Consider the following 20630-nt stretch of genomic DNA (forward strand, 5'->3'; position numbering starts at 1 on the left):
TGGACACGTGGCATGAACTGGCTCTCTACGTCTTGGAGATCCTGACCTGCTCTGCTGCTAGCATTCTATCAGAGCGGGATTTTAGATCCCCTGGTGGAATTATAACAGATAAGCACATAAGCCTGTCAACTGAAAATGTTGACAGGCTGACTCTTATAAAAATGAACAAGGGCTGGATTGGGAAAGACTTCTGTTCACCACCAAGTGAAAACAGAGAAACATAACCTCAAATACATTCTCTGTTTTGGGGAGGTGTATTCTCATGCGCCTCTTCACAACCACACATGAGTATATGCTTCCAGATTTGGTCTGTTTGTTCTTATCCTCCTCCTTATCCTAATCCTCATCATCCAAAACCACTGGATGACCAGGGTGAACATGCTCTGTACTGTTATAGGCTGGTGAATTTTGGGTAAGGGGGCTGTGATGGCACTATTTTATTTAGTAAAAAAAGACCCCACATTGGGGAATTGGGCATTACATTACATTGGGCCTACTTTTTAGGCCGAGATCACACATACGCAAGATACGGTCGAGTCTCGCAGGTGAAAACCCAGCGCTGGTGCCGGCACTCCGGAGCACAGCGTGCAGCCTCACAGCAATACATGAAGCTGCATGCTCCATTCCGGAGTGCCGGCGCCAGAGCTGGGTTTTCACCTGTGAGACTCGGCCGTATCTCGTGTATGTGTGATCCCGGCCTTAACTCTGTCTCTTGCAATGTGTCCTTTAACTGCCACTAGATGATCAGGGTGAATGTGCTCTGTACGGTGAATTTTGGGCAAGGGGGCTGTGAAGGCATTATTTTATTTAAAAAAAAGGACCCCACATTGGGGAATTGGGCATTACATTACATTGGGCCTACTTCTTAACTCTGTCTCCTGCAATGTGTCCTTTAACGGCCACTAGATGACCAGGGTGAACGTGCGCTGTACGGTGAATTTTGGGCAAGGGGGCTGTGATGGTACTATTTTGTTTAGTTAAAAAAGGACCCCACATTGGGCAAATGGACATTACATTACATTGGGCCTATTTCTTAACTCTGTCTCCTGCAATGTGTCCTTTAACTGCCACTAGATGACCAGGGTGAACGTGCTCTGTATGATGAATTTTTGGCAAGGGGGCTGTGATGGCACTATTTTATTTAGTAAAAAAAGACCCTAAATTGGGGAATTGGGCATTACATTACATTGGGCCTACTTCTTAACTCTTTCTCCTGCAATGTGTCCTTTAACTACCACTAGATGACCAGGGTGAAGGTGGTCTGTAAGGTGAATTTTGAGCAAGGGGGCTGTGATGGCACTATTTTATTCAGTAAAAAAAGGACCCCACATTGGGGAATTGTTTGTCAGCTCATGCCCTCCATTACAAGTCTCAGAGACCCATACCCCTACATTGGGCCTACTTCTTAACTCCGTTTCCTGCAATGTCTCTTCCTTATCTCCGACAACATGACCTGGGTGAACGTGTTCTGTAATTTTATAGGCCACAGAATTTTGAGCAAGGGAGGCTGTGATGGCAATAATATTTTTTTTTAAAAAAAGGTACCCCCCATTGATGAAACCACATCCTTGTTGGCAAAGACTTCATAACATTTGTGTACCTTAAAGAGCTCACTTGAAAAGCTCCTTTTTGTGTTGCCTGGTTGATCACATTGGACACAATGCACTTCATATAAATTTGATAAAGCAATGGTGTTAGTTTGGCTCAGTATTTCATTACAAATATTTCTTTGTCCACTATATTTTTTTCTCTCCTTGAGAGCCATAACTTTGGCTGCCTCAAATGTACAAATGGCGAATATATGCAAATGGCGATTTGGAATCAAGATTAAAATACTGTATACCGAATGCATTCAGACAATCACATATGTGCATTTCTTGTAAAACATTTACAGATGTGACAGACAATGCTCATAGTGACACAATCCTGAGAAATGTTTGTTTATTCACGTCACAAACAGTTCTAATCCTCTATATGTTTGCTGTTTGTCATTGTAAAGCATTAAGGTTTACTGAAACTCTGCCTGTGGTGGTTTTATCTAAATCCTTGTGCCTTTTATTTTCTAGGCATTTATGATATCTCAGTTTCATACAACCTTGAAAGCTGGCCACTTGAAGGGCTGGTGAAACTAGAGTTACTACATAGTGTAAATCACTATATAAGACCAGAGAAACATGACTAAGACAGATGCCAAAACTGGGGTACCTGTACATGTATAGTGTGCTGATACCTGCCTAATTGGGGACACCCATGCAGTGTAGGTAATCTCCCAGGGGTTCTCTGTCTTGGTGTTGCTTCTCTTATATTACAGACAGATGATGTTTAAAAGTCTCTTGTTGATGAAGTAAGTATACTGTATGTAGTTAATCTTTATATATACGTAATCACTATATGTATTTAATCCATATATGTACTTATTAACCTTTGTATGTTAACATATACAAAAGTGTACGCGCTCACACTATTCAATCATACTATTCCTTGAATTTTGTAGTTTGCAATAAAATTGTGTTTTATTGCAAGTATTAGCCTTATTTAAAACCTTATCTGAAAATTAGAGTTAAAAACATGGCAAATAAAATTGCCAAATTCTCCTGTAAATAATTCTGCAAAGAGGGAACCATCTTACCATTAAAAAATACAAGTGAATTTTCATGGGCCCATCCAGTATGTGGGTTCCAAGACGTAATGGGGTGCATATGACTATGCAGCAGGGCTGGCCTTGCTGCCAATGTGTAAAACAAAGGAGTACGGGAGTACAAAATGAATATTGTGAAGTGGATTTTCATGGGACCATCCAGTATGGGGGTTACAAGGCTTATTGGGGTGCATATGAATTGGTAGCAGGGCAGACCTTGCATTCAATGCAACATTTTTTCAAGAGGCCCGCCTGGACATCTTATGAAAGGGGTATTGTGGGCCGTCGTAATTCTTGGCAGCCCATCCACTCACAACATAGACTACAACAGTTTAGGAGACCCACTGTTTAATAATGGCCCTTTAAGAAGATTAATACCGCCTGATGCACCAGTAAAAATAGGCTCTGTGACTTTAAGAGTCCCTCCTTCATAAATGAAACAAGATGTGTCTCCTTATGTGTCACACACCACATGGCCAGCTAGGGTTGTTAAATGTTGCAATGACATTTCCCAGTGAATGCATTTGTAGTGGTTGAAAGCAATGTTAAAGTTGAAAAACGCTTCAAAAACGCTGCGTCTGAACTAAGCCTAAGTGGGGGAGGAAATTTTCTGTCTGGGGTTAATTATTTGGCCTTACAGGCAAGTCATTAACCTGCAAATGATGTACCTTAACATATTTCCCAGCAAAATCCGTTTTGGTTTTGTTTTAGTGTGTTTTTTTTGTTGCATCGGGAAAAATGGCATGAATCTCAGAAAAATGATTAAAGCTGTGAACTAGGAGTCAGGAATGCTTCCAGGGGCGATCCCCATGATTCCCCTGTGTCACTTGAGTAGTGTTTCCATCATTTTCAGACGTTTTTGGACCTTAAAAGTACCCCTGGGAGGGATCGCTGTAAAAATACTCGGGTCTCCCATAGACTTACATTGGGCTTGTTGTTTTGGCCGAGTACCCGAGTATTCCAATCTGCTCGACCCGAGCAACGAGTACCCGAGCATTTTAGTGCTCGCTCATCAGTAAAAGGGAGCTTTCCTGTCTAGTAACAGAAGTTGTAAAAATGCTGCGGAAATTCTGATTGCAGCAAAACAAATTGACTTCTCATCATTCATATCATACCTGTCTCACAACCCTAAACAGCTATTCAGTACTTTCCATTCTTTCCTGTGTCCACCAGTTCCCCCTCCCTCTCCTCTCAGCTGAATACTTTGCCTCACCACCTGTGAACTTGACACAATAATGCCCCACCACATCCCATACTTTACCACAGTCTTCATCACAAGCCTAAACCACCTCTTCAACCTGTCACTAACAACTGGTGTCTTCCATCCTGATTGAAACATTCTTCGATCACACCCATCCTCAAAAAGCCCACTCTTGACCTCTGTGTCTAACTATCGCCCCATATCATTTCTCCCCTATGCCTCCAAACTACTGGAACAACACGTCCATTTTGAACTGTTCTATCACCTCTCCTATTGCTCCCTCTTTAACCACTTACAATCTGACTTCAGACCGCACCATTCCGCTGAATCTGCCCTGACTAAAACCACCAATGACCTAATAACCACCAAATGAAAGCGATACGAGTTTGTCCTCCTCCTTCTCCTGGACCTGACATCTGTCTTTGACACAGTGGATCATTCCCTCTTACTACTGACTTTCTGATCTGTTGACATTACAGACTTGGCCCTTTGTTGGATCTCCTTGTACCTAACAGACAGGACATTCAGTGTCTCCCACTCACACACCACCTCCTCATCTGGCCCCCTATATGTCGGTGTCCACCAGGTACGGACTGGGGCTGAAATTCAGCCCTGGCATTTGAAATCACACAGGCCCATGCTGTCCTCGTCACCAAGCACCAGATGGGATATATTACTAATATTACCCTGGATAGAGGGAAAACAAGATTTACTACAAGATCAATATGTCTCATGATACCCGTGGCCTGCTGGGTAAGTAAAGGAGTCAGCGACTTTGTGCTCCGTCACAACTCTTAACAGTATGGGTGTCCTGATAACACAGATTTTGTTAACAATGCAGCAGCAAGGCAGCCCACAACCAGACAGGCCCTTCTGGCATTTGCCAGAATTGCCAAATGGCCAGTCCGGCCCTGGTGTCCACCAAGGTTCAGTTGTAGGACCAGGAGCTATGCTTAGAGGGCGCATGCGCTCGCTTCCTTCCTCTTAAAGGGACTGCATGCATCAACCTAAAGTATTCCCAACCTATAGCTGGGCGACACCTTCTATTTAAAGCTTCTCCTACAATATGGAGGTGCCTGAGCTATGTTGTAAGTTTGTCTTGCATGCTTGCTAGTTGTCAGGTTCCCCAGGTCCACCTATCTGCTTGTCTACCCTATACCCATCTGCTCATATCTGTCTGTGCCTGTCTGCATGTACTTGTCTGTGCTCTTCTGTCCATCAGCCGGTACAGATCGAACCTGCCAGAGCCCATCTGTCTAAGACTCGGTCCAGCCCGCACCTGCCAGTGCTTTTCTGTTCCTCAGCTGGTCCCATCTGCACCCATAGTTCCAGAGTCCCTACAGTGCCTGTCTGCATTTTTCATCCCCCCTTTGAGCCGTAGCATCTTTCTTGCTGTAGGGGGTCAGCTGCCATCTTCTGTAGATCAGCCATGGAGTAGCACCTGGTGCAAACTCTTTGTACCTTCTTGGGTTTCAGTTTTCGCCTGCTGCCACTTGTCCGAAAAGGGATTTGGTAGGCCACCTAGCTACGCCCTTTCCAGGCTTTCAGAGGGATACGGAATAGTGATTCCACCACCTTGCCCATTACAGTCTCCATCTTCTGGGTTGGCTGTAAAGGAAGAGGTGTCATTCCCCACTATACTAATTCTATTTTATTGCAATTGATGCCATTTTGTTGGTGTCTGCAACTAATTTTTGTAAATGTGAAGACTCCCAGTTGGGTCTCCTTCATGCATGTTGCCTGCAGCAGTAGGCCTTCAAGACTGTCAGGCCTCCACTTCCTTGACTCTGTGTTACTAAGCTTAGATTTTTCTGACAATAGTAGTCTACGAAATGTAATGATAGTTGTGCCACCTGAGTGTGTCTGAGTATGAAAGCAGGTTGAGATGTTGCATGTGGTATCAGGGCTAAAGGGGAGAAGCCAGCGCTGTTTGTGGTCAGAACGCAATACAGAAGTGCACATGCACATATTAATTTCTAACTGTATATCAAAATGAGACAATTAGCAGACAATTGATCAATTCTTTGAGCCACCCCGCCACGCCAAGGCATTCTCATAATGGGGCAGTCCTACTCTACGATTTTTATATTCGCTGTGCCATTACGGCCTCCTAAATGCATTAAAAGCGGGACCATATTGAATGCAAACTGTACCTGTAGCGTTTCAGAATCACTCCCATGGCGCCAGAAAGGGTACGCGCAGATAAAGGTCCACCAGGTCCACACATAGACATTTCCGATCTGACCTCCACACTGCCTGACCAGCACCACAGATAAAGAGTAAGACAGGCCCAGGCACAGGTGCACAAATCAAACAGAGCCTGGGGTAGGGTAGGGCTGCTGTATGTGTGTACAGTAGTCTAGATCAATCAGAAAACAGAAAGAATGGCGTGCATGACCCGGGCATGCACGGCAACAGTGGTGGTCAGCCACAATCCAATATCAAAACAAAAGGGGAGAAGCCTAACTGTATATCAAAATGAGACATTTAGCAAACAATTGATCAATTCTTTGAGCCACCCCGCCACTCCAAGGCATTCTCATAATGGGGCAGTCCCAGCACAGGAGGCCTACACTGATCCCTCACCCATCTCGTCTTACTGTGATGTTCAATTGAAAGCTGTAAATGCTGTCCTAGACCCAGTACCTTATGCCTGGCTGATTGCTGCAGTGCCATGCTATCATTAGTACTGTGGGTGAATTGAGGCCACTTTTCTGGTGTCTACCCCTAATTTGATGTGTTTTGGCAGCATTTGGAGCCGTTATAAGGTGTTATGCATGGGTTTGTTTTTCCCTCCCATTGAGCTGAATGGCGTTCGTTTATGTTCGGCAAAAAATTGACAAATTAATCGGCTAATATTGCAAATTCAGCGATCATAATCCGAACCGAACATTGAAATATTCAATCATCTCTAGGTAATAGCTCATATACATATTAAGAAAAATGTAGAATTCTCAGGAATAAGACATTGGATCTAGATTCCGTTTCAAGCCATCATGACATTCAACTTTCTTTGATCTGCATAACCATGTAGATGACTTAGGTGGGTTGACTCTACTGACAGATTCCTTTTACAACCCTAACAATGGCATTGACATTATATACTGTAAATTAATTAAGTAAATAAAAAGTAATTTACATTTGGTCCATTTCATATTTTACTCACTCTTGACTTAGTATCCAAATAGGCATAAAAAACATATAAAAAAGAATGTACTTTTGAAAGTTGCTTTCTTGAGTAAATGTCTTGCCACTTTAAACTTACTTGGTCATATGTGAGGAATGTGATCGAAAGAATAGCATAAACGTATTATGTTCAGGTCATGTAAGTTATAGCATAAAATTGTACGCTATTGTATGCATTCATATATATGTAAAGATATATTCTGTGGACAGAAAAATATATGCATGCGATCTGTAAACTGGCCATCATTTACCAGAAGGATATGGCTTGCAGGCAGGTGGTAGTGATGTGTTTGGGGGAACATTTGCATCTTGCATTGAGTCATTTTACTACACATTTACCATACCAGGATAGTAAGTGAAATTAACACTAGGTCTAAACAAATCTTCTCTTAACCTTTGATGTGACTTATGGAACTATACTACAGGAGTAATGGGCATTATAACAGAATAGTAAGAAAAGACCAGTGCTACAGTGTAATAAAATACATTGTTTCTTAATTACAGTAGGTCGTTCTAATTAATACATAATAAGATATAAAATACATACAGTATGTGGGGGGGAACCACTGTTTGGGCGCACGACAGGGCTCGGAAGGGAAGAAGCGACATTTGACTTTTTGAATGAAAAATTGGCTCCAATCTTTAGTGGACATCATGTCACGTTTGGAGAGCCCCTCTGTGCCTAAAGATTGGAGCTCCCCCACAAGTGACCCCATTTTGGAAACTAGACCCCCCAAGGAACTTATCTAGATGCATAGTGAGCACTTTCAACCCCCAGGTGCTTCACAAATTGATCTGTAAATATGAAAAAGTACTTTTTTTCACAAAAAAATTATTTTAACCTCAATTTTTTCATTTTCACATGGATAACAGGATAATATGGATTGTAAAATTTGTTGGGCAATTTCTCCTGAGTACGCCGATACCTCACATGTGGGGGTAAACCACTGTTTGGGCACACGGCAAGGCTCGCAAGGGAAGGAGTGCCATTTGACTTTTTGAATGAAAAATTAGCTCCAACCGTTAGCGGACACCATGTCGCGTTTGGAGAGCCCCTGTGTACCTAAACATTGGAGCTCCCCCTCAAGTGACACCATTTTGGAAACTAGACCCCCCAAGGAACTTATCTAGATGCATATTGAGCACTTTTAACCCCCAGGTGCTTCACAAATTGATCCGTAAAAATGAAAAAGTACTTTTTTTCACAAAAAAATTCTTTTAGCCTCAATTTTTTCATTTTCACATGGGCTACAGGATAAAATGGATCTTAAAATGTGTTAGGTGGGCAATTTCTCCTGAGTATCATGATACCTCACATGTGGGGGTAAACCACTGTTTGGTCACACAGCAAGGCTCGAAGGGAAGGAGCGCCATTTGACTTTTTGAATGAAAAATTAGCTCCAATCGTTAGCGGTCACCATGTCGCGTTTGGAGAGCCCCTGTGTGCCTAAACATTTGAACTCCCCCACCAGTGACACCATTTTGGAAACTAGACACCCCAAGGAACTCATCTAGATGTGTGGTGAGCACTTTGGACCCCAAAGTGCTTCACAGAAGTTTATAATGCAGAGCCATGAAAATAAAAAATCATTTTTCTTTCCTCAAAAATTATATTTAGCTCACAATTTTTTATTTTCACAAGGGTAACAAGAGAAATTGGACCCCAAAAGTTGTTTTCCAGTTTGTCCTGAGTACTCTGATACCCAATATGTGGGGGTAAACCACTATTTGGGCACATGGCAGAGCTCGGAAGGGAAGTAGTGATGTTTTGGAATGCAGACTTTGATGGAATGGTCTGCGGGCGTCATGTTACATTTGCAGAGCCCCTGATGTGCCTAAACAGTAGAAATCACCTCACAATTTACCCCATTTTGGAACCTAGAGCCCCAAAGGAACTTATCTAGATGTGTGGTGAGCACTTTGAACCCCCAAGTGCTTCACAGAAGTTTAGAACGCAGAGCCGTGAAAATAAAAAATCATTTTTCTTTCCTCAAAAATTATTATTTAGCCAGCAATTTTTTATTTTTACAAGGGCAACAGGAGAAATTGGGCCCCAAAAGTTGTTGTCCAGTTTGTCCTGAGTACACTGATACCCAATATGTGGGGGTAAACCACTGTTTGTGTGCATGGCAGAGCTCGGAAGGGAAGTAGTGACGTTTTGAAATGCAGACTTTGATGGAATGGTCTGGCGGTGTCATGTTACATTTGTAGAGCCCCTGATGTGCCTAAACAGTAGAACCTCCCCACAAGTGACCCCATTTTGGATACTAGACCCCCAAGGAACTTATCTAGATGTGTGTTCAGCATTTTGAACCCCCAAGTGCTTCACAGAAGTTTATAACGTAGAGCCGTGAAAATAAAAAAATCATATTTTTTCCACAAAAATGATCTTTTCACCCCCATTTTTTATTTATACCAGGGTAACAGGAGAAATTGGACCCCACAAGTTGTGCAATTTGTCCTGAGTACGCTGATACCCCATATGTGGGGGTAAATCACTGTTTGGGCGCACGTCGGGGCTCAGAAGGGAGGGAGCACCATTTGACTTTTTGAACGCAAGATTGGCTGGAATCAATGGTGGCGCCATGTCATGATTGGAGACCCCCTGATGTGCCTAAACAGTGGAATGGCCTCAATTCTAACTCCAACAGTAACCCCAACACACCCCTAACCCTAATCCCAACCCTAACCACAACCCTAATCCCAACACACAACCAACCCTAATCCCAACCCTTACCATAACCCTAACCACAAGCCTAACCGTAACCTCAACACACCCCTAATCTTAAACCTAATTCCAACCCTAAACCTAATTCCAACCATATCTCTAGTTTCAGCCCTAACCCTAAGGCTATGTGCATACGTTGCGGATTTGTGTGCGGATTTTTTCCGCACAGTTTTTGAAAAATCCGCAGGTGAAACGCACTGCGTTTTACTTGTGTATTTACCACGGATCCAGTGTTTTGTGCAGATTTCACCTGCAGATTCCTATTGAGGAACAGTTGTAAAACGCTGCGTATTCCACACAAAGAATTGACATGCTGCGGAAAATACAACGCAGTGTTTCTGCACAGTATTTTCCGCACTATGGGCACAGCGGATTTGGTTTTCCATTGGTTTACATCGTACTGTAAACGTGATGGAAAACTGTCACGAATACGCAGCGGCCAATCCGCACCGTGTGCACATAGCCTAATTCTAACCCTACTTCTAACCCTAACCCTAATTGTAACCCTAACCATAATTGCAACCCTATCCCAAATTCTAACAATAACCCTAATTGCAACCCTAACCCTAATTCTAACCCTAACCCTAATTGCAACCCTAACCCTAGCCCTAACCCTAACCCTAGCCCTAACCCTAACCCTAGTGGAAAAAAATAAATAAATATATTTTATTTATTTCATTATTTTCCCTACCTATAGGGTTGATAAGGGGGGCTTTATTTACTATTTTTTTTATTTTGATCACTGTGATAGAACCTATCACAGTGATCAAAATGTACCTGGAATGAATCTGCTGGACGGCAGATTTGGCGGTCGCACTGAGCTTGCGCCTGCCATTTTGGAAGATGGCGGCACCCATCAATGAAGAATGACAGACACCGGGAGGGACACCGGGACTTGATAAGTATGGGGGGTGGGATCGGACAGCGGGGGGGCAGAGTGCAGGCCAGGGGCAGGCAGACGGGAGAGGAGGGCAGCGGAGCACAGAATGAAGGGGAGGAAAGACTGACAGTGGCGGCAGTTCGCCGCTGTCAGTCGGTGGAGGGGGCAGATCGCGGTCTCCAGCCATGGCCGATAATATTACAGCATCGTCATGGCTGGATTGTAATATTTCACCAAGTTTCATAGGTGAAATATTACAAATTGCTCTGATTGGCTGTTTCACTTTCAACAGCCAATCAGAGCGATCATAGCCACGTGGGGGCAAAGCCATGCCCCCTGGGCTGAAGTACCACTCCCCCTGTCCCTGCAGGTCAGGTGAAATTTGAGTTAACCCTTTCACCCGATCTGCAGAAACGCATCCTGCCATGACGCCACATAGATGTCACAGGTCGGATTGGCACCGACTTTCATGACGCCTACGTGGCGTCACAGGTCGGGAAGGGGTTAACAAACACATAGATAAACAATAGTGATGAGCGAGTATACTCGTTGCTTGGGATTTCCTGAGCACCCTCGGTGATCTCTGAGTATTTGTAAGTGCTTGGAGATTTAGTTTTCGTTGCCTCAGTTGCATGATTTACGGCTGATAGACAGCTTGACTACATGTGAGGATTCCCTAGCAACCAGGCAACCCCCACATGTACTCAGGCTGGCTAGCATCCGCAAATCATGCAGCTGCGTCAACAAAAACTAAATCTCCTCTCCGAGCAGTTACAAATACTCTGAGACCACCCGAGCGTGCTCGGGAAAACATGAGCAACGAGTACACTCACTCATCATTAATAAACAAATATAGGAAGATCTGCAACCAAACTCATCGTTTTGGCTTATAAATATAGATGCAAGATATTTGCCAAAATTTTGTGTTCTAGGAACCTCAATGGTAATGATGTATATTAATTTAAGTGAGGTCAGAGTGCTTAAAAAATCTAAAGGGTTACATCAGAGCTGCCATCAGGGCATTACTGCCCTTACTGGTGTATGAGACCCTGTGAAGAGGAGGGCCTGGTCCAGGCCCCCCTCCTCACTGGCTCCCAATGGCAGGAATCGGCTGTTTGCTCAGTAACTGAATGTGCATCCTCAGTATAATGGCAGCCCCTTCAGAGTATAATGCAGCTTCCGCAGTTTATAATGAAGCTTCAACCACACACACAGTATAATGCAGCCCACCAGAGTAAAAAGCATCCCCCTCAGAGTATAATGCAGCCCCCTCAGAGTATAATGTAACCCCACACACACAGTATAATGCAGCCCCCCAGAACACAGTATAATTCACCCCCCCACAAAAACACACCCCTGGTGATACCCCGCTCTGCCCAAAGCGCCACCCCCTGATGTACACGCGGTGATCCCAGATGTGTTTATTGAACACTAGATGGTAGCCCAATTCTAGCACATCGGGTATTCTAGAATATGTATGTAGTTTATTTATGAAGATTTTAGAATAATACATTGAATACACAGGATTTGGCCGGCCGGGCGCAACCAATTAGCGAAGCGTGGTTCAAATCCCGCGCCAATTCGCGGCCGGACTGCACCAGTCGCTGATTGTTCGCGGCCGGCCACGTAGTATATAACACAGCCACGTAGTATATAGCACAGCCACGTATTATATAACAGCCCACGTAGTAAATAGCACAGCCACGTAGTATATTGCACAGCCACGTAGTATATAGCACAGCCTACGGAGTGTATAACAGCCCACATAGCATATAACACAGCCACGTAGTTTATAACAGCCCACGTAACACATAACGCAGCTCACGTAGCATATAACAGCCCACGCACACAGTATATAATGGTCGCGACCAATCAGCGACGCAGGATTTCCGGGACAGACAGACAGACAGAAAGACAGACAGACAGACAGACAGACAGATGGAAGTGACCCTTAGACAATTATATAGTAGACATCCAGAATCACCGCATTGCATTCATAGACTGTGTTATTTATCTTGTGGAGCATCTTGGCAAGATAAAAAGACATGCTGTGGTCTGGAAAGACGCGCCGCCTGTCCGTTTACGAACGGCCACCGGATGCGGCCCTGCACGCATAGTGGTGACAGGATTTCATAAAATCCCATCCACTATGCTGTAACATCTGGACGCTGCGGATTGGACGCTGCAGATTGGACGCTGCGGATGTATGCAGCGTTCAATCCGCAGCAAATACTGAAGGAATTCAGACAGTGGAAACATACCCTAATGCTGCCCCACACATACACAGTATAATGCTGCCCACAGAGTATAAAGCAGCCCCACAGAGTATTAAGTAGCCCCACAGAGTAAAATGCAGCCCCCCCACACACACAGTGTAATTCAGACCCCCACAAACACACACACACACAGTATAGTGCAGCTCCCCACACACAGTATAATGCAGCCCCCCACACAGAGGCAGAGGGGGAGTGATTGGAGAGGGAGTGTCATCTGACGCACTCTCCTCCATCACTGTTTTCAACTGTGTCAGCATCTCTTCCGATAAGTTGAATGCATGATAGAGGGGGCAGCGCCAGGCTCCTATTACTCAGGGGCCACATAGCGGCCACGTGGTATGTCGCTATTAGCGTTACGCCACTGGCAAGGGGCCCCTGGAGGAGCAGGGGCCCTAGGCAGCTGCCTAGTCTGCCTGCCCTTAACACTGGCCCTGAGCACAACATATTATTCTGCCGAAATGTGGCATTGTTTCATGGCAAAGGAATTAGCCCAAAGAATTTTCTATTTTCAAATGTGGACTTCTGATTTGTGACTGAAACACAGTTTTAGCACAAACGATTTGGAGTATCTAATTGGGCCTCATGGCTGCACCATTATATTAGGCCTAACAATTTTTAAGTGGAAATCTGACCTTCTGATTTTCCAATGAAACATTTTTTGCACAAAAGACTCGGAGTAGCTAATTGGGCCTTCTTGCTGCACTCCAGTATTAGGCCTAACAATTTTTTAGTGGAAATCTAACCTTCTGATTTGCCACTGAAACACAGTTTTATCACCAACAATTTGTAGTAGTTAATTGACCCTCCATGTTGCAACCCCAAATTATTCCTAATGATTTTTTAGTGGAAATCTGGCCTTCTGATTTGCCACTAAAACACAGTTTTATCACCAACAATTTGTAGTAGTTAATTGACCCTCCATGTTGCAACCCCAAATTATTCCTAATGATTTTTAAGTGGAAATCTGGCCTTCTGATTTGCCACTGAAACACAGTTTTAGCACAAACAATTTTGAGTAGCAAATGGGGCTTTCGGAGACTGCTACACAGTTTTTGCACACTCTATTTTGATGCTGGAAGATCCATTTCACCCAGGACAGGATCCTATCTATTTCACTGACAAGTTCACCTTCTGCACTAGCGCAGGAGTGACCTCTCTGCACTATGGCACTGAGCAAAGGGTGCCAGCAAAACAAGATGTTCGCTTTTTATATGGCCAGGGACATGTGACAATGTGGATGGTTTCTGCTCCCTGATTGGTTGACGGAATCAACACACATAAAGGTAAGGGAAAAAAGCGTGCATCACTCCTGTAATCTCTTCAGACACTCCTTTAACCTCTCCACACTCCTTCCCCTCATCAAACACCCCCCCCCCGGTCCCTCCCACTCATCATACAGCAGCACTGTCACAGCCAAAGTCATAACAAAATCATTAGTGGAAGCGCGATGATTCACAGAAAAGTGACCAACATTTGCCAACTTTGAGTAAATATGCTTGTGAAAGCAAACACAAATATGAATGTGCTACATTCGTGCCAAATTTGACATTGGCAAATGTTTTTAGAACACGTTCGATCATCTCTACTTGTTACTCGAGTCGAGCAAATCATAATGCTCTGGTGCTCGAGCCAAGTAACAAATATAATGTAAGTCAATGGGAAACTTGATTATTTTTCCAGCAGTCTAGAGGGAAACTAATGTAGCGCCCCCAGATGCAGGGCAATGGGGTACTCAGTACCGGGTCCCTCTGTCTCGGTTCTGGGGATGTCACGGTGGCCCGACCCGGTCCGTGGCCCTGCTAAGGGGCATCCAATTAAAGGTGTAGATGATGGTGGTGTAGGTTGCGGTAAATAACGAGGACACAAGGTTGCAGTCTCTTTACCTTTTACTGTAGACTTTGGCATCCACAATCCAGAGCACTGCTAACAGGGCTTGCTGAGACCGGCCACTCCGAAGGCACATCCAGAATTCCCTTTGCAGGTGGAAATCAGTAGCCTTCCTACTTGCGCCTGTGTGTTGTAATACCTCCCTGCTGAGCACCACGGGATAGTCCTCACAACTCTTGTGTCTGTTTCTGATGTTCTCTCTCTCTCCGTCCCCCAGTTTGGATAGGACGCACCCGTATGACGGGGTAGGCCTGGAGTTATTTTATAGGGACCCTAGAGATGCCCCTCTCCCACAATTGCCTCCGTTGTCTGCTTAGGTGAAAAGGTGAGACAGCCAACCTAAAGTCGACTGCCCTGCCGTGATTCGGAGAAGTGCGTAGAGCCAGTAGTCCCTCGGTGTTCCGGCCACCGGCTACGCGCCTCAGAAGGATGTTGCCTCGTTCTTAGGGCACGACTCCTCCCGGTATTATCTCCTTAGTGCTGTGATCTCGTTTCTCACTTCTCCACAATATACTTCGCTTCTTGTCCTTTCTTAAGATACCGCCGCAATGAAGTGCAGGTGCGGCTCTGTAACGATCTGTCTCTTGCTAGGCCCCTGTCAGGATCCCACCCCTGACAGGGACCCCCCTGAATCTTTCCCTGCAACACCCCTCTCTCACTGGATGTTGCCTGGGCAAAACCAAGTCAGCTTCTCTCTAACTTCCTATCCAACCCCCAGTTTTACCAGAGTGTTGTGAATTTGCTTTTTGCTCCCTCTAGTGGTTACTAGTTTTTTGACTCTGGTTTTTCTGTCATTCCTTTTATCCGCACCTGGGTCGTTAGTTAGGGGTGTTGCTATATAAGCTCCCTGGACCTTCAGTTCAATGCCTGGCAACGTAGTTATCAGAGCTAGTCTGCTGTGCTCTTGTCTACTGATCCTGGTTCCAGTTATATCAGCTAAGTCTGCCTTTTGCTTTTTGCTATTTGTTTTGGTTTTGTATTTTTGTCCAGCTTGTTCCAAATCTATATCCTGACCTTTGCTGGAAGCTCTAGGGGGCTGGTGTTCTCCCCCCGGACCGTTAGACGGTTCGGGGGTTCTTGAATTTCCAGTGTGGATTTTGATAGGGTTTTTGTTGACCATATAAGTTACCTTTCTCTATTCTGCTATCAGTAAGCGGGCCTCTCTGTGCTAAACCTGGTTCATTTCTGTGTTTGTCATTTCCTCTTACCTCACCGTCATTATTTGTGGGGGGCTTCTATCCAGCTTTGGGGTCCCCTTCTCTGGAGGCAAGAAAGGTCTTTGTTTTCCTCTACTAGGGGTAGCTAGATTCTCCGGCTGGCGCGTGTCATCTAGAATCAACGTAGGAATGATCCCCGGCTACTTCTAGTGTTGGCGTTAGGAGTAGATATATGGTCAACCCAGTTACCACTGCCCTATGAGCTGGATTTTTGTATTCTGCAGACTTCCACGTTCCTCTGAGACCCTCGCCATTGGGGTCATAACAGTTTGCCAGGCCAGTATTAAATGTTTAATGCATTGCAGAAGAGGGATTATAAGAAAGAAGATTCTGAGTTTTTTTTTTTTTTCTCCTTCCCCTTTACCTCAGAGTGGCTATGCTTGCTGCAGACATGAATGTCCAGACCTTGATTACAAGTGTGGACCAGCTGGCTACTCGTGTGCAGGGCATACAAGACTATGTTATCAGAAATCCTAGGTCAGAACCTAAAATACCGATTCCTGAACTATTTTCCGGAGACAGGTTTAAGTTTAGGAATTTCGTGAATAATTGTAAATTGTTTTTGTCCCTGAGACCCTGTTCATCAGGAGATTCTGCTCAGCAAGTAAAAATTGTTATTTCGTTCTTACGGGGCGACCCTCAGGATTGGGCTTTTTCGCTGGCGCCAGGAGATCCGGCATTGGCTGATCTTGATGCGTTTTTTCTGGCGCTCGGTTTACTTTATGAGGAACCCAATCTTGAGATTCAGGCAGAAAAGGCCTTGCTGTCTATGTCTCAGGGGCAGGACGAGGCTGAAGTGTATTGCCAAAAATTTCGGAAATGGTCCGTGTTGACACATTGGAACGAGTGTGCACTGGCCGCTAATTTTAGAAATGGCCTTTCTGAAGCCATTAAGAATGTTATGGTGGGTTTTCCCATTCCCACAGGTCTGAATGATACTATGGCACTGGCTATTCAAATTGACCGGCGGTTGCGGGAGCGCAAAACCGCAAATTCCCTCATGGTGTTGTCTGAACAGACACCTAATTCGGTGCAATGTGATAGAAAAACCGCAAATTCCCTCATGGTGTTGTCTGAACAGACACCTGATTTAATGCAATGTGATAGAATCCTGACTAGAAATGAGCGGAAAATTCATAGACGCCGGAATGGCTTGTGCTACTACTGTGGTGATTCTACACATGTTATCTCAGCATGCTCTAAACGTATAGCTAAGGTTGTTAGTCCTGTCACCGTTGGTAATTTGCAACCTAAATTTATTCTGTCTGTAACTTTGATTTGCTCACTGTCATCTTATCCTGTCATGGCGTTTGTAGATTCAGGTGCTGCCCTGAGTCTCATGGATCTCTCATTTGCTAAGCGCTGTGGATTTACTCTTGAACCATTAGAAAATCCTATTCCTCTTAGGGGTATTGATGCTACACCATTGGCAGCAAATAAACCGCAGTATTGGACTCAGGTTACCATGTGCATGACTCCTGAACACCGCGAGGTGATACGTTTCCTGGTTTTACATAAAATGCATGATTTGGTCGTTTTGGGGCTGCCATGGTTACAGACCCATAATCCAGTCCTGGACTGGAAGGCTATGTCAGTCTCAAGTTGGGGCTGTCGTGGTATTCATGAGGATTCCCTGCCTGTGTCTATTGCTTCTTCTACGCCTTCGGAAGTTCCGGAGTATTTGTCTGATTATCAGGATGTCTTCAGTGAGTCTGAGTCCAGTGCACTGCCTCCTCATAGGGACTGTGACTGTGCTATAGATTTGATCCCAGGCAGTAAATTTCCTAAGGGAAGACTGTTTAATCTGTCGGTACCTGAACATACCGCTATGCGTTCATATATCAAGGAGTCTCTGGAAAAAGGACATATTCGTCCGTCTTCTTCCCCTCTTGGTGCGGGATTCTTTTTTGTGGCAAAAAAGGACGGATCTTTGAGACCTTGTATTGATTATCGGCTTTTAAATAAGATCACTGTCAAATTTCAGTATCCTTTACCGCTGTTGTCTGACTTGTTTGCCCGGATTAAGGGTGCCAAGGGGTTCACCAAGATAGACCTTCGTGGTGCGTACAACCTTGTGCGCATTAAGCAAGGTGATGAATGGAAAACCGCATTCAATACGCCCGAAGGTCATTTTGAGTACTTGGTGATGCCTTTTGGGCTCTCCAATGCGCCTTCAGTTTTTCAGTCCTTTATGCATGACATTTTCCGGAAGTATCTGGATAAATTTTTGATTGTTTATCTGGATGATATTTTGGTTTTTTCTGATAATTGGGATTCGCATGTGGAGCAGGTCAGGTTGGTCTTTAAAATTTTGCGGGAAAATTCTTTGTTTGTCAAGGGCTCAAAGTGTCTCTTTGGTGTACAGAAGGTTCCCTTTTTGGGGTTCATTTTTTCCCCTTCTGCTGTGGAGATGGACCCAGTCAAGGTCCGAGCTATTCTTGATTGGACTCAGCCCTCGTCAGTTAAGAGTCTTCAGAAGTTCTTGGGCTTCGCTAACTTCTACCGTCGTTTTATCGCTAATTTTTCTAGCATTGTGAAACCTTTGACGGATATGACCAAGAAGGGCTCCGATGTAGCTAACTGGGCTCCTGCTGCCGTGGAGGCTTTCCAGGAGTTGAAACGCCGGTTTACTTCGGCGCCTGTTTTGTGCCAGCCTGACGTCTCACTTCCCTTTCAGGTTGAGGTGGATGCTTCGGAGATTGGGGCAGGGGCCGTTTTGTCGCAGAGAGGCCCTGGTTGCTCTGTTATGAAACCTTGTGCCTTTTTCTCTAGGAAGTTTTCGCCTGCCGAGCGAAATTATGATGTGGGCAATCGGGAGTTGTTGGCTATGAAATGGGCATTTGAGGAGTGGCGTCATTGGCTCGAGGGTGCTAAGCATCGTGTGGTGGTCTTGACTGATCACAAAAATCTGATATGTATCTCGAGTCTGCTAAACGCCTTAATCCGAGACAGGCCCGCTGGTCATTGTTTTTCTCCCGCTTTGATTTTGTTGTCTCGTATTTACCAGGTTCAAAGAATGTGAAGGCCGATGCTCTTTCTAGGAGCTTTGTGCCTGATGCTCCTGGAGTCGCTGATCCTGTTGGTATTCTTAAAGATGGAGTTATCTTGTCAGCTATTTCTCCGGATCTGCGACGTGTGTTGCAGAGATTTCAGGCTGATAGGCCTGAGTCTTGTCCACCTGACAGACTGTTTGTCCCGGATAAGTGGACCAGCAGAGTCATTTCCGAGGTTCATTCCTCGGTGTTGGCAGGTCACCCGGGAATTTTTGGCACCAGAGATCTGGTGGCCAGGTCCTTTTGGTGGCCTTCCTTGTCAAGGGATGTGCGGTCATTTGTGCAGTCCTGTGGGACTTGTGCTCGAGCTAAGCCTTGCTGTTCTCGTGCCAGCGGTTTGCTCTTGCCCTTGCCTGTCCCGAAGAGACCTTGGACACATATCTCCATGGATTTCATTTCTGATCTTCCGCTATCTCAGGGCATGTCCGTTATCTGGGTGATATGTGATCGCTTCTCCAAGATGGTCCATTTGGTTCCTTTGCCTAAGCTGCCTTCCTCTTCCGATCTGGTTCCTGTGTTTTTCCAGAACGTGGTTCGTTTGCACGGCATCCCTGAGAATATTGTGTCAGACAGAGGATCCCAGTTCGTTTCCAGGTTCTGGCGATCCTTTTGTAGTAGGATGGGCATTGATTTGTCGTTTTCGTCTGCTTTCCATCCTCAGACTAATGGACAGACGGAGCGAACCAATCAGACTTTGGAGGCTTATTTGAGGTGTTTTGTCTCTGCTGATCAGGACGATTGGGTGACATTCTTGCCGTTGGCTGAGTTTGCCCTTAATAATCGGGCTAGTTCCGCCACCTTGGTTTCGCCTTTTTTCTGCAACTCTGGTTTCCATCCTCGCTTTTCTTCGGGTCATGTGGAGCCTTCTGACTGTCCTGGGGTGGATTCTGTGGTGGATAGGTTGCAGCAGATCTGGAATCATGTGGTGGACAACTTGAAGTTGTCACAGGAGAAGGCTCAGCGCTTTGCCAACCGCCGCCGCGGTGTGGGTCCCCGACTACGCGTTGGGGATTTGGTGTGGCTTTCTTCCCGCTTTGTTCCTATGAAGGTCTCCTCTCCCAAATTTAAACCTCGTTTTATTGGGCCTTACAAGATATTGGAAATCCTTAATCCTGTATCTTTTCGTCTGGATCTTCCTGTGTCGTTTGCTATTCACAATGTATTTCATAGGTCCTTGTTGCGGCGGTGCATTGTGCCTGTAGTTCCTTCTGCTGAGCCTCCTGCTCCGGTGTTGGTTGAGGGCGAGTTGGAGTACGTGGTGGAGAAGATCTTGGATTCTCGCCTCTCCAGGCGGAGGCTTCAGTACCTGGTCAAGTGGAAGGGCTATGGTCAGGAGGATAATTCCTGGGTGGTCGCCTCTGATGTTCATGCGGCCGATTTAGTTCGTGCCTTTCATGCCGCTCATCCTGATCGCCCTGGTGGTCGTGGTGAGGGTTCGGTGACCCCTCACTAAGGGGGGGGTACTGTTGTGAATTTGCTTTTTGCTCCCTCTAGTGGTTACTAGTTTTTTGACTCTGGTTTTTCTGTCATTCCTTTTATCCGTACCTGGGTCGTTAGTTAGGGG

Source organism: Ranitomeya variabilis, chromosome 1 (genome assembly GCF_051348905.1).
Source record: "Ranitomeya variabilis isolate aRanVar5 chromosome 1, aRanVar5.hap1, whole genome shotgun sequence".
NCBI classification, from domain to species: Eukaryota; Metazoa; Chordata; class Amphibia; order Anura; family Dendrobatidae; genus Ranitomeya; species Ranitomeya variabilis.